The sequence below is a fragment of the Canis lupus genome, chromosome 15 (genome assembly GCF_003254725.2).
Source record: "Canis lupus dingo isolate Sandy chromosome 15, ASM325472v2, whole genome shotgun sequence".
Lineage (NCBI taxonomy): Eukaryota > Metazoa > Chordata > Mammalia > Carnivora > Canidae > Canis > Canis lupus.
The window spans coordinates 30,698,767-30,714,185 of record NC_064257.1 but is presented as its reverse complement, the minus strand read 5'-3'; the positions used below and the strand labels follow the sequence as shown (position 1 = coordinate 30,714,185).

The window sequence follows — 15,419 nt, the reverse complement described above, 5'->3', positions numbered from 1 at the left end:
GCCCGCCCGCAGCCCGCCGGCCCCGCGCCCGGACGGCAGCTGGGACGGCCGCAGTACCCGCCCCGCGCCGGGCCGCCCCCGCCTCCCCCGCCGCCCCTCCCCCGCCGCGATACGTCATGGAAACACGGACGTCAGAGCCCCTCGGCCAATCGCGGGCCACGGCAGGAGGAAAGGAGCGCGCGGGAGGGGGCGGGGGCAGCGGCGCGGCGCGGCTCCCCGGGAGGAAGGGAGGGAGGGAGGGGCGCGTGGGGGCGCGAGGCCCCCGCCCCTCGCTCCGGACACCCTTTCCCGACCGCGCGGCAAGTTCTCCTCGCCGGGCGCGCGCTCGCCAGCCGGGGCCGCGCTCGCCGGATCCTCCCCTTAAACGCCCTCTCCGCGGCGCTCGGCTCCCAGCGCCCGGCCGAGCCGCGCTTCCTCGGCGCGCGCGCGCTTGCCCGCCCCCAGGCTCCCCGCGGGCTGCGTCACGTGACCGCGCCCAGCCAAGGCGGCAGCGGCGGCGGCGCGAGCTTCGGCGGCGGCGGCGGCGGCAGTGGCAGCGGGAGCAGCTGCGCCGCCAGCGTGGAGCGGGCGGCGTGTGGGTGTGGAAGGAAGGGAGCGCCAGACCGGAACGGGTGAGCGTTCACCTCCCCCTGCCTGCCCCGGCCGTCCTGCGGGCCGCCCGGTGCACACGGGGGCCCCTGCCCCGGGGCTCTGCGCATCCCCCCTCGTGCTCGGCCGTGCGCTCGCGGGTGGCCGCGGGGCTCTCGGAGGGCGCCGCACCCCGCCCGCCGCTGCCGCCGCCGCCGCCGCTGCCGCTGCGGACGGCGGCGTGAGGCTGGCGGAGCTGCCCGTGCTGAGCGCGGCGCGCCCTGTGTGCGGCTCTGCGGAGCCGAGGAGGCGGGTCCTGCGGGGACGCGGGCGGCCACTCGGCGGCTGCCGGGCTCTGGGCGGGGGCCGGGCTGGGCGCCGCCTCCTCCGCCGCCGCCGCCGCCTCCTCGCGGTGCAGCGTGAGTAGGGAGCCCCGGCTGGTGGACGCCGAGCCTCTGGGCTCCGCGGCCGCCCCGTCCCCGAGGTGCAGCCGCTCCTCCGCGTGGCGCCCCGAGCCCCGCGAGGCGGCTGCGGGCGGGCGGACGACCGAGCCCCGGTTCTCCGAGCTCCGCGCTGCCCCTCGGCGCTCCCGCCCGGCCCCCCGACCCCCCTGCAGCCTCCCCTGCCTCCCCCCCTCGGAAAATGGTTCCTGCTGCCGGGCGAGGTGAGTGGCGGCTGCCGGCCGCCCGCGGCGGCGGCGGCGGGTCGGGTCACCTGCGGGGGAGGCCGGGGCGCGGCGGCCGGGGTCCTGACCGCCGGGTGCCCCGCGGACTGCGGCGCGGTCGGGAGAAGTTGGCGGGGGCGTTCGGGGCGCCTCCCGCAGGTTGGCTCCCGCCGCGCCCGCCCCGGGCGCTCGGAAAGGTGAGCGGCTTCCTCGGCGCCGGTCCGGCCGCGGGGCTCCGTGTCTACACCCGCCGCTGCTCCGCGTGCCCCGGCCGTCTCGGCCGCGCCGGAGCCCATCGTGCCGCCGGCCGCCCCCGCCCCGGCGCGTGGTGACCTTGAGGGCAGCGGTGCCCGGCGCTGTGTCCCCGCGCCCCGGGAGGGTCACCCTCTAATCCCCAGCTCCGGCCCCGCGGACGCCCGGCGGGCTGCGGGCGGGGGCCCCGGGCGGCCCCTGGCCGCGGCTGCTGGATGGATGCGTTGTCACCCCGGACGGTGCTTCCGCGGGAGTTAGGGAGCCGCCTGCCCCCCCCCCGCCCCCGGCGTCTCCTGCCTGGCCCCCCAGGATGTGCACGGTTGCTTCCGACTCGGATTTCTGGACTTAGTTTAAAAGGAAAGAGCAGCGCCGCCGCCACGGAACACCGTGCGTCCTCCGCCCGCTCCTGGCCGGGGTCGAGAGGAGAGAGCCGCATTCCGGTTGCGGGGGCGGGGGGCGCGCTCCCTCGGTCCGGTCCTGCGGGCGGCCCTGGCGGCCGAGCTGGTGAGCGACCCTGCCTCGGCGCCGCGGCCGCCGGGCCGGGCTCCGTGCGCGTTTCATTCACCAGTTTCTGCGGGACTCGGGCGCTGGGGGTGCTCGCATCCCGGGGCGGCGGGGGCGGGCGGCGCGGGGGGCAGGGCGCGGGGGCAGGGCGGGGCGGGGGGGCTCTAAATCTAGGAGCGCTGGACCCGACGCCACACGCCTATTTTTTGCCTTTGCCTGGGCTTCGAGCGCAGCGAGCAATCACCCCTGGCTGTTCTGCATGCTACTTTTCTGGGTTTATTAATAATCTAATGGCTCCTGTCGGTATCGATTGCTGTTCACGATGAATTAGTTATACGGATGTTTTTTTTCCTTTTTTTTTTTTCATACGTGTGTAGGTATATGCATGTGTCCGGATTGTCTGTCTTTCAACATGGAAGCCTTTGTTGTGTTTTAACCTCCCCCACCTGAGGACAGCCTTATTTTAAAATAAAGCTCTTGCTCAACGTGGGTGTATTTTATAATAAGAAGTACTTTTAAGGATCTGCTTTGTGAGAGGCTGTCCTGGAGCAGAGGGTGTGTAACCCTTTGGATGGTGGCCCACGTGAGTCAGGAGAGGGCCTTCACCGCTTGCCCTGCCGCTAGCCTGCCTTCCCCAGGCGCTCCCTGTCCTTGTGTGTGGCAGAGGCGGATTGGGGGAATTAGAGGGATTGGAGGAGAATCTGCTTTTTGTACTTGTGCGTTTCATTTGGGTACTCCCCCTCCCTTTTTATCTTTTTCATCCCGGTGAGTTCAAATTTGAAGTAGATTAAGAAACGTCTTTCTTAGAAGAAGTCTTAAAAAAAATTAAAAAAAAAAATCTAGTGTGTGAAATGGGCTTATTCAGCCATGATTTCAGGGGGACGTTTTAGTTTCTACCTTGCGTTGGATGAGACAGTTAAATTGCTGTAATTAAGGGTGGATCTCTGTCCTGATTTTGGTTTGGGTGTAACTGCAAAGATCTTTGAAAAGTAACTGTTATTTCCTACCATATAGTCTGCAAAAGTGAGTCACAATCGGCGGGTGAGTTGAGGACAGAGCGCCACCTTTAATTTAAAAAATTTCGTGATTTTTTTTTTTTTTATTAAAATGTAAAAATTCAGTGTACGCCTTCCTGATTTTCATGACAGCGGCTATCGCTATGACATCCCCATTTGGACGTATAAAGTGAAATGGTCTTTTTCTGTATTAATGGGGGATTCCTCCAATTATATGGGAAATCTTGGTTTTTTTTATTGAAGCTTGAGATTTAATGTAGGATTTTGAGAGGAGGTGAGAAACTAGTTTTGATTTGTGCTTATGATAATAGGAGTAATAGTCTGGACCTACTTAGGAAGAGAAATAAGGAAATAGCTGCATTATAAATAGATATTTAAATCCAGCTATAGCCACTAAATCAAGGTACCTACCAGCATGATAGTAGTTTTACCCTTTGTTTGTTTTTACCTTATGTGCTATTGACAGATTCTACAGGAAGCCTGCAAAAAATCTGTGAAATTATTAACCTTGAGTAAGGTTATATAGTAGGGTTTTTTTTTTTTTTTTCCATCTTCCAACAGCTTGTCTTTTATGGTTTTACTGTGAGTTCTACAATTACTTGTTTTTAAATGACACAAATGAGGGGCTTCCAGCAGGAGTACTTCTATTCGAACTTAGTAAAGACCATGTTGGGAAAAGTGGTTTCTATATATGGCTCCTCTCAAATGCATCTCATACAAAAATAAATGGAGTTTTTAATGCTTAGAAGATAAATGCTGTAGTGACAGCTGAATTGGTGAGATTTCCTTCCTTGCCCACTTGTTCACTCCTGTCCCTCTCTCTTCCAAACCAAAAATTCAAGGTACACTCTCTTTAGGCACAGGATACTGTTTGATAATTGTGACTGTGGATGTGACATGAAGAAACCAAGATTTAGCTCTCAAGGAATGAATGAATGAATGAATGAATGAATGGATGAATGAAGTGTCCAAGTTACTAGTTTACTGCTCACAAGGTATTATTGCCCATTTATATGCATTTAGGTTTTAATTGAACACTTGTAATTTCTTCATATATAAAATTTCTTTGGATGTAAAGCATAAGCTATTAAGCTGTAGGTGCTTTATTAAATTAAAATTGAATAAAACATTTACTTGAGATGAAGAGTAGCTTAGGCTTTTTTTAGTCTGTAATATGGCACCATGTTAGGACATTATATGAGCAATTAGGGTGATGTATGCAGAGTAATTATACATTGTTATGCATCATTTGATAGAATCTTTGATTTGGGGGTTAAATTTACTGAATGCCTTTTCTGAAAGACATCCGTTGTGAATGAAGCATTCTCTTTCCATGTGCACTGAGTTGTATAGGTCAACAGGTTTTAAGAGGAAAGGACAATTACAACTATCAGTCTTTTATGTACAACCAAAGAAGTATTTACCTCTTTTTTTTTTTTTTTTTTGCATCTACATGCAGTTGAAATTGGTTGTTTTCACTTTATAATTCTTGAATTTTGTAATGAATGAGCAAAACAATAAAGAAGTAAAGATCAGGAAGCAGAAACTTAATTAAATTTTTGCACCTTAGTTAAGACCTTACTTGCCCAGTTGGAGGGGAATATTATTTTCTAGTAGGTGTCCTAATATATAAAAGGGTACTTGTGAGTAGCTTACTTTGGGATGTATAGAATCTGTGGTAACACTGAAGGCAGATGATTCAGTAGTTACGGGAAAACTTTTTTAAAGATGAAAAGACTTTTAAAAGATTTATTTTTTAGCTTTTACAAATGTTTTACATAAATGCATTGTTTTGTTAAACGACTATTATGGCAATTGTCAAATATGAGAAAGAATACTTCTTGACTAGTGTTGACAATTGTCAATTGGTGGCCCATCTGATTTCATTTCTATCTTTATGCATGAGATCTGTTAGAAACGGGGACATTTCACAGGTAACCGAAGTGAAATTCATGTGTATTTTATTTGTAATTTACAAGAATACACAACAATGTCCAATATCTAATGGAACCTGAAAGGTAATTTTTATGTTTTTCATTGTTTCTGTAATAGTCTGTTTTCCAGCAGGCTCCTAAAGATACGTGTCTCTCAACTTTTGCTCTCTTAGTAATAATACTTTTGGTTTATAAAGTGCTGTACAATACTTCAGAATATGTCACATACTACCTCATTTGAGTCTCACAATAAATAGTCCTGTGTGATGAGTAAAATAGAGAAGTTGTGCCTTGTGCCTTCCCCCACTCATCCCAGATAGGTAAAATGATTTGTTTAGGCCCTAAGGTCACAGAGCTAGCAGCCGGATTAGCCAGAACTGGACTCTAGGTGGCTTCTTGTTTTTGCTCCATTGCTCTTTCCATAATACATGTTTTTATGTACGTCTGTGAAAGTTATGTAAGTTTATGAAAAATCAGTTTCTGACCAGAGTAAATTTAATACTGGACTATAAACAGATTTATTTGGGTTTAGCTTTGTAAATATAATCTACTGCTCATATTTGGCATAATGTAAACAGTTCATACCCTGATTTACTTATTAAGAGCCGAGTAAAATGAATTTGAACATATTTGAAGTACTGTATTTTTTTTTTTTTTAATATTGTAGATTGGATTGTTTTTAAGTAAGGAATTTTGTTTTCAAAGACCTGTTGGTCTTTGAAATGGTTGGGGGTGTCTTAAATCATGTGTCAAAAATAAGATGGCCTATACTAAAAGTTTCTTCTTTTAATTCCTGCTATAATTTTTTTAAATGCACTTGTTTTTCTGCCAAACATATGTATTACATAAATCTTTTTGAAATGTTAATTTGTAATGACACTTAATTTACAAAGGTCCCAAAGGAGGAGATTTTAGTTCCTGAAATTCAAAAGCCTTTTATAAATCTCACTTCACCATTAGTGTGCCTGAGGATCACCTGGGGGAGTTACTGAAAGTGTAGATTCCCTGGCATTGCCCCTGCAGTTCTGATTCAGCAGATTTGGGGCGGGGCCCAGCAGTCTGCATTTTGAGAAACATGTTAAATTTATAACCTAGAGTCAAGTTATATAGTAGAGATGCCTTAATAATATTGTTGATTTATTTGACTTTGAATATTGCAGAGTTAGTGCTTTCATGTAGTTTTGACTCTTGTAGCCAAGTTTGACTTGTGGACCTGGTGGTTTTTGTGACAGTTGTAAACCTGATAAATTGAAAATATTTTTGTTATCTGTGTTCACTGTTTTCTCTCAGAAGATCCATCTGTGGTTATTTATTAAGTTACTTATCAGGCATTGTAAACTCCTAGACAAAGAATGTTCTTCTCTTTTTGTTTTCATGCCCTCCTGTCTGCCATTTCCAAGTGATTTGAACATGTGGACTTATTTTGGTAAAAATAATGCATATTATGTTAGTACAGCGCTGAATATCTGTGCTTTAGTCTAGCTCTTATTTTTTGTTAGGAGGAAAAGCTTTGGATGTTTCTTCAAACTAAAAGGACATAAATTTGTGGATAAGTAGTAGTCCTTACGAATTTCAGTTAACAGCAGATTAGTGCCTAATGATTTTTCAATAATATTAATGATGTAAGGCTAATTGATAATTTACTATTCTATGCATTAAAACAGAAGTTACTAATTTTTACTAACAAGCTAAATAACAGTTTGTATGACAATTAACTATAAGGTCCAGTTGACTGACGTAAACTGGTTTGACTTTTTAAACTTTTTATCTAATACTATATACCACGTATGAATTATTTTCTATTTAAGACCAGTCTTAAAATAGGAGTTTTTGCTTCATTATAACAGTGAGTAGCCTGTTTCTGCATTTAAAATGCATTTTAATAATGAAATTAATTTCAAAGTAAACCCATTTCAAGACTGTGTTGAACATTTTTTTTGTTGTTTGTTCCAAAAGCTTTGGCTTGTTGGCTGTGCTTTAGGATATATTTAGGAATCATGGGTTATAATTTACAAATGACTATGGAAATCGAAACTAATGAAAGTTTTTGGCAGAGAGAGATCCAGACAAACTATGGGTAAACTTTTCACCATATTCTTTCGGAACATTTTTTATCAAATTTTTCCTGGGATACTGTTAACTATTTTAAACAATATGCAGTGTTTTTAGCTAATTCTTTGGCAAAAATATTATTTGGTATTTCTAAGCGCAATAACTTCCAACAATATGGGATCTCAACTTCTAGGATAGCTGCTTTGTAATAATATTACTGTCACCTGGGCCTCTGGGGGAAAGAATAAAGATAGTTTTGAATGGACCAGTGCTTGCTTACATTGTGAAATCTGAGATTATACTGCCTAACTGTAAACTGGTATGACTACTGTAAAGACCTGGTAACTTTAGAAGGAATAGTTATATTTTCTGCAAAATAGATCTTCAAAAGGATTTTATTATTTAGAAGATGCTTTTTAAATAACTTGGTTATTATTAACAGTGTGGATTTATTGTTCATTGTACTAACTCCGTGAATTTGTCCCAGAAGGATATTAAACAGTCTTTTACTCTCAAAATCCTCAGATCTGCTGCTTTAATCTGTCTTTCATATTTGTGCCAGAACTTTATTTTTGTTTTTAAATAGCTTTCCTGCTGTCATTTCTTCAGTAAAACTTTGAATGGCTCCTCATTTTTCTCTTTATCAACATGCAGCTTTACTCTGAAGGCCATTTATAAAGTCGTTCTTATTTTCCGAAGTGCTTAGAACACTGACTTTTAAGAAATGTTAATAAGGAGTCTTTTAGGGGAAGAGGGACAAACCAAAATCCCAAGATTGCTGGTTTATGCAGTTTTCCTGGTCGGTTCTTCTCCCATCCTTTAATCTGCTAATATGGACAGAATCTATGTAAATGTGTTTAATGCTTTGCTCCCTTCACACAATCCGTTTTAGTGGATCATCCCACTTGTTACTTTTCTATATTACTTAACAGTTTCACCACACCCTGGAGGGGGTGCTGTTCACATAGGTCAAACTATAAATCCTGTTTCCTGGAGGTGAGAGCAGTGCTGCAGTAACTTAGTGCTGGCGATTGCCCACTGCGTGACAATCATAAAGTCTTATGTAGTCTTCTGTATACGCTCTTCTCATTCCCTTTGCTGTGACTTCATTATGGTTTTCCTCTCACCTGATAAGACCCTTGCTCTTGCCTAAGTGTTTCCATCCTTCAAAACTCAGCAGTAGTCTACCTTCCTCAGTCATCACTCATTAACTTCCTGTCTTGAATTTTTCTGTATTTGTAGTCTGGGTCATACACTTCCATTTATTATAAATTGCTTTTTTGTCATTAATTTCATTTGGAGATAATATAGAGGAGTTGAGATAAGACCGTGGGTTCCTTAGGATATATAGGACTTTTCTAGCAAATGTCCAGTCAGTGTTTTTTGGCATTTTTGATTTAGGACTTAGATATTGCGTGGCTTGCCTTGTTAAGGTGAAACAGATAAGGATGAGGAATTTTTGTGTGTGTGTGAATTTCTGAAGTCTTTTTATTTACCTTTGCAGTTTTAACCTAGATGGACTCCTAGGATAACCTGTTTTACTTTTGGAAGACAGCTGTACTTCGCAGAATGTTGCTAGAACAGTAGAATTTAGCTTCTATATAGGAAGTCTTCCATTTCTTTCCTTAAGATTTTATTTATTTATTCATGGGAGACACAGAGAGGCAGGGACATAGAGGGAGAAGCAGGCTCCCCACGGGGAGCCCCATGTGGGACTCGATCCTGGGACTCTAGGGTCATGACCTGAGCTGAAGGCAGACGCTCAACCACTGAGTCACCCAGGCATCCCAGCCTTCCATTTCTTAATTTCAGTTCAGTATTTAATTTTTCTTTTAGGTTTTATTCTTACTGTAATGAATCATTATACTACCTAAAATTTGTATCTTAAAATGACCAATTTCATTTTTCTGTTCTGTGACATCTTTCATCAGGATGAAAGTTCTTAAGATGTGTTTGTTGATCTGTAGTTCATTAGCATATTGCATGAGGTAAGATGCCATAATTTGAAGCATGTATTATGGTTTAAAATTTAAATTATGATTTTCTTATTTTTGCTCTTTATTAGAAATACTGTTGGAGGGGCGCCTGGGTGACTTAGTGGTTGAGTATCCGCCTTCAGCTCAGGTCATGATCCCCCAGTCTGGGGACGGAATCCCGCATCAGGGTCCCCACGGGGAGCCTGCTTCTCCCTCTGCCTATGTCTCTGCCCCCCCCCCCCCCCGTCTCTCATGAATAAAAAAATCTTTTTTTTTCTTTCTTTTTTTTTAAAGAAATACCGTGGGAGTGAAGTTCTTAAATGTGTTGCTGCAGGTTCTAATTTTTCCAAGAGAAGGTTCTTTTCCATGAACTGAGAATGAACTCTTTGCTTATGACCTGGTGCAGGATCATTGTAGGCATCAGGAAGAAGCATAGGTATATGGTCTCTGTTGAAGTTTAAAGCATAGTATAATGTGGTTATTTTTTTGTCTTTAGGACAAGAAAGGAAAGCCTGTGCTTGACTTCATCATTTATGTTCAATGGTCATGTAATACTTGAGTTGTAATTTCAAACATTCAAGCAATTGATGATTTATATAGATGTAGCATATAAGCTGTTATATTAACACTTGAGAAAAGTTGCTCTCCAGAGCTCATTCATTTTCCAGTGATTGTTCTTCTAGCCCTTGTAAACCGTATAGACTTAATTGTTGGTAAAGTTAGTATTTTAGAAGGAATTATAAGACTTGCTTCTACTTTAACATGGCGATAGTAATACTAAAATTGCTGATCAAAAGAGGAGCGTGGAATGGTTTTGACAGTGGAAAAAAAAATCTGTGAAGGCAGAAATCAATGAAACTAGTAAATGTTGAGGGACATCTGAATGGCTGAGTGGTTGAGCATCTGCCTTCAGCTCAGGGCGTGATCCTGGGATCTGGGATCGAGTCCTGCATGGGGCTCCCTGTGAGGGGCCTGCTTCTCCCTCTGCCTATGTCTCTGCCTCTTTCTGTGTCTTGTCGCTCATGAAAAAATAAATAAATCTTAAAAAAAAAAAAAAACTAGTAAATGTTGAAATGGGTAAGGGCATCATCTTTTTCTGCTGGGACACGTGGATGACATTGGCACATACTCCGTGCTGCCCTGCTACTACCTAGAGTTATGCGTAATTTTCAGTTTCTTTGCCATAATTCTTTCTTCCTCACTTACACCTAAAATCAAGTGAGTGATGTTTGAAGTACTCTTTGTTTAAAAAGTGAATCACAAACCAGGGTCTTTTGACAGTCCTGACAACACCATAGTGGAGAACTATAGAGTGAAAGGGCGACGGGTGCAAGTAAAGGACAAAATACAGGGAAGGTCAGACAGTGACATGGGAAAGAGGAGAGGATGGCAAGGTCTAGGAAAGGGAGATCCCCTAGCATCAACCTCTCAGAATGTCTGGTATCAAAAACAAACATGAATCAGGCAACCCTTCTCTGGGTGCGGAGTGGATTTAGGGTAAAGTTTCAATTCACCTGCCTTTGGCTTAAACTCCACTATATGTAATTGAATGCTGGAACTTACCTGATCCACTTTTGCCTCTGGACCTCTTGCTTCCTCACTCCTTTTGCTTGGGTTACCCGTCTTTCTTGGAGCCTGTGTGTCTTTATGTTATGATACTCCTATGTCGTTGTGGTATGTGTGACTGAACGTGAAAATTTCTGATTTGGGTTTTTGCTCTGTGATGTTAAGATTTCTCCAGATTTAAATTTGAGTTTTATCTTCACCAGTAAAAAGCCAAGTGACCTTGGATATATCACTGGGTGTTCTTATTACCTCCCCCAAAAGTACAAAATATAAGATCAAGGAGTTTTATTAACTGTTTCTCTTGGAAGTTTTGACTTAAAAATTTTTTTAAAAGATTTTATTTATTTATTCATGGGAGACACAGAGAGAGAGAGAGGCAGAGACACAGGCAGACTCTTCCTGCGGGGAGCCTGTTGTGGGACTTGATCTCAGGACCCTGGGATCATGCCCTGAGCTGAAGGCAGACACTCAACCACTGAGCCACGGAGATGCCCCAACTTAAAACATTTTTTTCGACTGTTGTAGGTGTCTCCCCACTCTGCCCTGAATTTCCAGCCATTTAATTCTTTATTCTTTAAGCTTTGCCTTCTAATGATTTTTTAACTAGCTTATCATCATTTGATGTTTCATCTGTGTATACTGTGTTTCATTCATGAAAATAGTTTAGCTTTTCAATATATATATATATTTCTAAGACTTCTACTTAAAGAAGTGGAATTTAACTGCATTTAATTCTGCTCCCTACCAAAAATATACTAAAATGTGAGAATGTGTGAGTTTACATATTAATGTTAAGATTCCCAGCCTTCGTCCCTCTCTTAGCTTTCAGGCTTTTGGCCAGAGTTGAAGTCTCTTCTCTGAGGACTCTGACCAGCTCAGGGGAAAGGACCTGAAGATTCTGGAATTGGCTCTCTGTGCGTGTGAGTGGTTTGTCCAAAAAAAGTCTGGGTGACCCAGGTCGCTCAGCGGTTTAGCGCCGCCTTCAGCCCAGGACCTGATCCTGGAGTCCCGGGATCGAGGTCTGCTCCCTGTGTGGAGCTTGCTTCTCCCTCTGCCTGTGTCTCTGCCTCTCTCTGTGTGTGTCTCTCATTAATAAATAAATAAAAATCTTAAAAGGTCCCAGTCTGATCCCCTATAGTGAACTCCATAGAAAGTTCCACATGTAAGTTGAGAACTCCTATTTAGTTTATTTAAAGTCCTATTTGTTTCTTTCATAGTTAAAAAAAAAAATACAGCTGTATTGAGTGATAGACATATGGTAAAATGTTCATATTTAAAGTTAAAAATTGATATGTATTTTGCAGTGAAAAATAATCACTGTGGTTAGGTTCCCTAACCCTAAAATTCCCCTAAAATTTTTCTTGTGCCCTTTTGTAATCTTCCCTCCCTTCCCCTTTTCTATGTCCTTCCTTGTTTCACCAGGCAACCACTCATCTGCCCTCTGTCATAGATTAATTTGAATTTTCTAGAATTTTCTTGTACATGGAAATCATGCAGTATGTGCTATTTTGGGGTGTTTTAATTTGGCATAGTTACTTGAAATTCACCAATGCTGCATATATTAAGAGTTCAATTTCTGTTATTGGTGATAAGGATTTGCTTGTATGGATATACCACAATATGTTTACCCATTTACCTGTTGATGGACATTTTGGGTTCCAGTCACATATAGTGTCCATTCAGATCTTTGTTCACTTTTTGTGATTAGGTTGTTGGCCTTTCTTGAGTTGTAGATTCTTTGTTCTAGAAACTACTGTTTTTTTATGTTCTAGATAAAGTTCTTTGGGAAACACTTTTGTTTGTATTGGGAGTGGGAGGAAGAATGGTGTAGATAGCCACTGATACCACCTGAAAGTGAGCTGTAGCACTGGCAGGATTATTCGTGGAGATGGACTTAGGGACTAAAACAAACAACACCTACCTATTCCCCATTCCCTCTCAGTGGAGAATGGAGTAGGGAAACTAAAAGAGATGCTAATATTTAAAAAAAAAAAAAAAGCCTTATAGAACTGTTTTTCTATTTTTTTTTTTTTAATTTTTATTTATTTATGATAGTCACAGAGAGAGAGAGAGAGGCAGAGACACAGGCAGAGGGAGAAGCAGGCTCCATGCACCGGGAGCCTGACGTGGGAGTCGATCCTGGGTCTCCAGGATCGCGCCCTGGGCCAAAGGCAGGCGCTAAACCACTGCGCCACCCAGGGATCCCTAGAACTGTTTTTCTAAATGAATGTTATTCACATAGTCATTTGTTAAGACTGAAAGTGAATACATTTATGGACTAAGTTTGTATGTGTGGATAGCCCAGGTATGCCACCTGTAATTCAGTTCTTGTGTCTGTTTATGGTCTTGTGCAACTTAGTTGCAGAATTCAATATTACTTTGGGTAAAAGAATCAATTTTCACAAAAAAACGTAAGTGAACAATGTGGACTTGACTGAAAATAAAACAGTCCACAATGACACAAGGGCCTTTATTTCTTCTGCAAGTCTTCCTCTGCAAGTTCAAATTCCTTTATTATGTTCCTCATTCCTTTATTATTAACAGGTGGTTGCCATCTTTGGTTTCTTGAGTTTCCTTAGATCCTCCACACCACCACCACCACCACCACTACTGCACCTCCACTCTTCCACACACACCCCAAGCAACTCCTAAAAACCTACAAAGACATTTTTCCCCAAATAATTTTATAGAGTGCTCTCCCTGATAAGAGTCTGGTACGTGATTTCTCCATTTCTTCATCTGGATAAATATATGTTCTGCTTGGTGTTGAGAGTACAATCTCCTGGAATGTTGACTTGTGAGAGACACTTTAATAAGTCTGTTAAGGAGTACACTCTTGTAGGTGTGTCTTAAGAATGAACCATATTTCAAAATTTACTCCCTTAATTAATTTCCTGTCTTCCCATTGAGGAACTTGATATTTGAATTTCTTCCTTGATATTTGACTGTATTTTTTCCTTTTGCTCTTTCTGTGAAGGAAGTAGAATCTGGGGGAGAGATAGGAATCATTTCTTAAGAGATGTTAGAATTCAGAGAGGAAAAACTAACATTCTTTTGCCAAGGTCCCAAGGACCAGCTCCAAAACACAGTAGTGACTTTGACTTAGATAAAGGGAATTTACAATTATTGAATAAAGTGAATACCTGTGTAATTAATTGCTTTCTACCCACCAAGTATTCTACACAATTTATAAGCATTAATCTGTTTAAATGCATGGGTTCTGTGGAATTTTGGGATGAGATAATTCACTCCTGAAAATGAAAAGGGTTATTAATGGTTTTAAAGGGAAACATAAAATACAGTGACTTACATAACTTTAACCAACTTAAGATGTAATAATAACAGGGGATCCCTGGGTGGCTCAGCGGTTTAGCGCCTGCCTTTGGCCCAGGGCGCGATCATGGAGTCCCGGGATCGAGTCCCACGTTGGGCTCCCGGCATGGAGCCTGCTTCTCCCTCCTTCTGTGTCTCTGCCCCTCTCTCTCTCTCTCTCTCTCTCTCTCAAATAAATAAATAAATAAATAAATAAATAAATAAATCTTTAAGGGAAAAAAAAAAGATGTAATAACACTGAGGTATAATGTCTGGGGAATATAGACCAATGTAAAAATGAAACAGAATCACTCATGATCCTACCTCTGTTTATTTTTGATCCTTTAAAAAATTTGTACACCTATTAACATGCTTGAGATAATGTAGGTATAGTTGTATGCTTTTAAAAAACTATCATTTTCTCATGTCATTTTTTCCATTCATATCATTTTAATGACTGTGATACTCCATTGTATGGCTAATTTCCTTGTTATTAGATATCTGGGTTTTAAATTTTTCTCTTATGTTAAATAATTCTCCAGTAAACATCTTTATCTTCATCCATGATTATATCCTTTGTAATTACTGGGTTTAAAGGAGTTTGGTAGTTTGTTATCTCTTCATTAAAATTTTTCTTCCAGCCTTCTTTCTGTGAGGCTGGTTGTTAGGTATTTGGGATTCTCTGTCTTTTCTTGCTATACATACAGTTTATGCCATTCACTCCCAGGTTTTTGCTTTACGTTTTGAAGTTCTCATAGTGCTTTTAAAAATTCACATTTTGTTGTTTACTTGTTTAACACCTCTGTGTGATGTTCAGTTTGAGAGCGGGAACTGTTAATCTTCCTATCGCTCGCCCCTGGCACAGTGCCTTATACCTGTGAGGTTCATAATGACTCTTGAATGAACATCTTGTGTCTAGTCTTAAGCTTGAATCCACTGACGTTGGGCTCCAGTAAAATGCTTCTTTTGTCTGTCTTTAGAAACTGTAATGTGCTTGTGGTAAGAATTTATCACAAGACACTATTTCTTTTAAGTTTGGCTAAATAATATGTCAGCTGAATGACACTGTTGATGATGAGAAATACTCTGTTATAACCATACTATATATAAATTTAATTCTTTCTGTAACGGTTCTGCTATCCTTACTGTTAAGAGTAGGGTAGATAGATTTTACTAAGTGGAATAGAGTACTTAGAAGCCCATAGAAATAGAGGTCACTTCTATTTTTCTAAAATGCTTGTTTACCGATTAATGTATCTTTTTTTAAGCAGAGGAGAAAACTATATAAGTAAGTTTTAAGTGGGAATGTATGTTAATACCCAGCAGTGGAAGTTCTGGTAGTAGTGTTTATAAAATAAAACCTTGGAGTTTTGGGAAGGTGTCCTAACAGGCTCTGGTTATGACATTGTAGCTAAACTTTTTTTTTTTTTTTTTAAATTCTCAGACTTTGAGTGGAAAATTTAAGATTTTGGATGAATATACTCTTTCAGAACATATTTTTGTGATCCCTGTGCTAAATAGTACCAACTGTGACCTGTCAAGAAGAGACACCGTTATGCAGAGCTTTAGATCGGCC

At 42.8% G+C, this 15,419-nt stretch overlaps 1 protein-coding gene across 5 annotated transcripts in view; it reads left to right on the top strand.

Moving 5' to 3' along the window:
- The first annotated feature begins 455 nt into the window (after positions 1–455).
- Positions 456–15,419, top strand: part of ATP2B1 (ATPase plasma membrane Ca2+ transporting 1) — a 128,285-nt gene continuing 113,321 nt past the window's right edge. For 4 of the 5 annotated variants that reach the window (XR_003133372.3, XM_025439411.3, XM_025439409.3 and 1 more), the window contains exon 1: positions 456–611. The gene's annotated coding sequence lies outside the window, so the exon portion shown is untranslated. Of the gene's footprint in view, positions 612–992; positions 1,232–15,419 lie in introns of those variants that run through there. The other variant, XM_025439410.3, reaches the window with a different exon arrangement.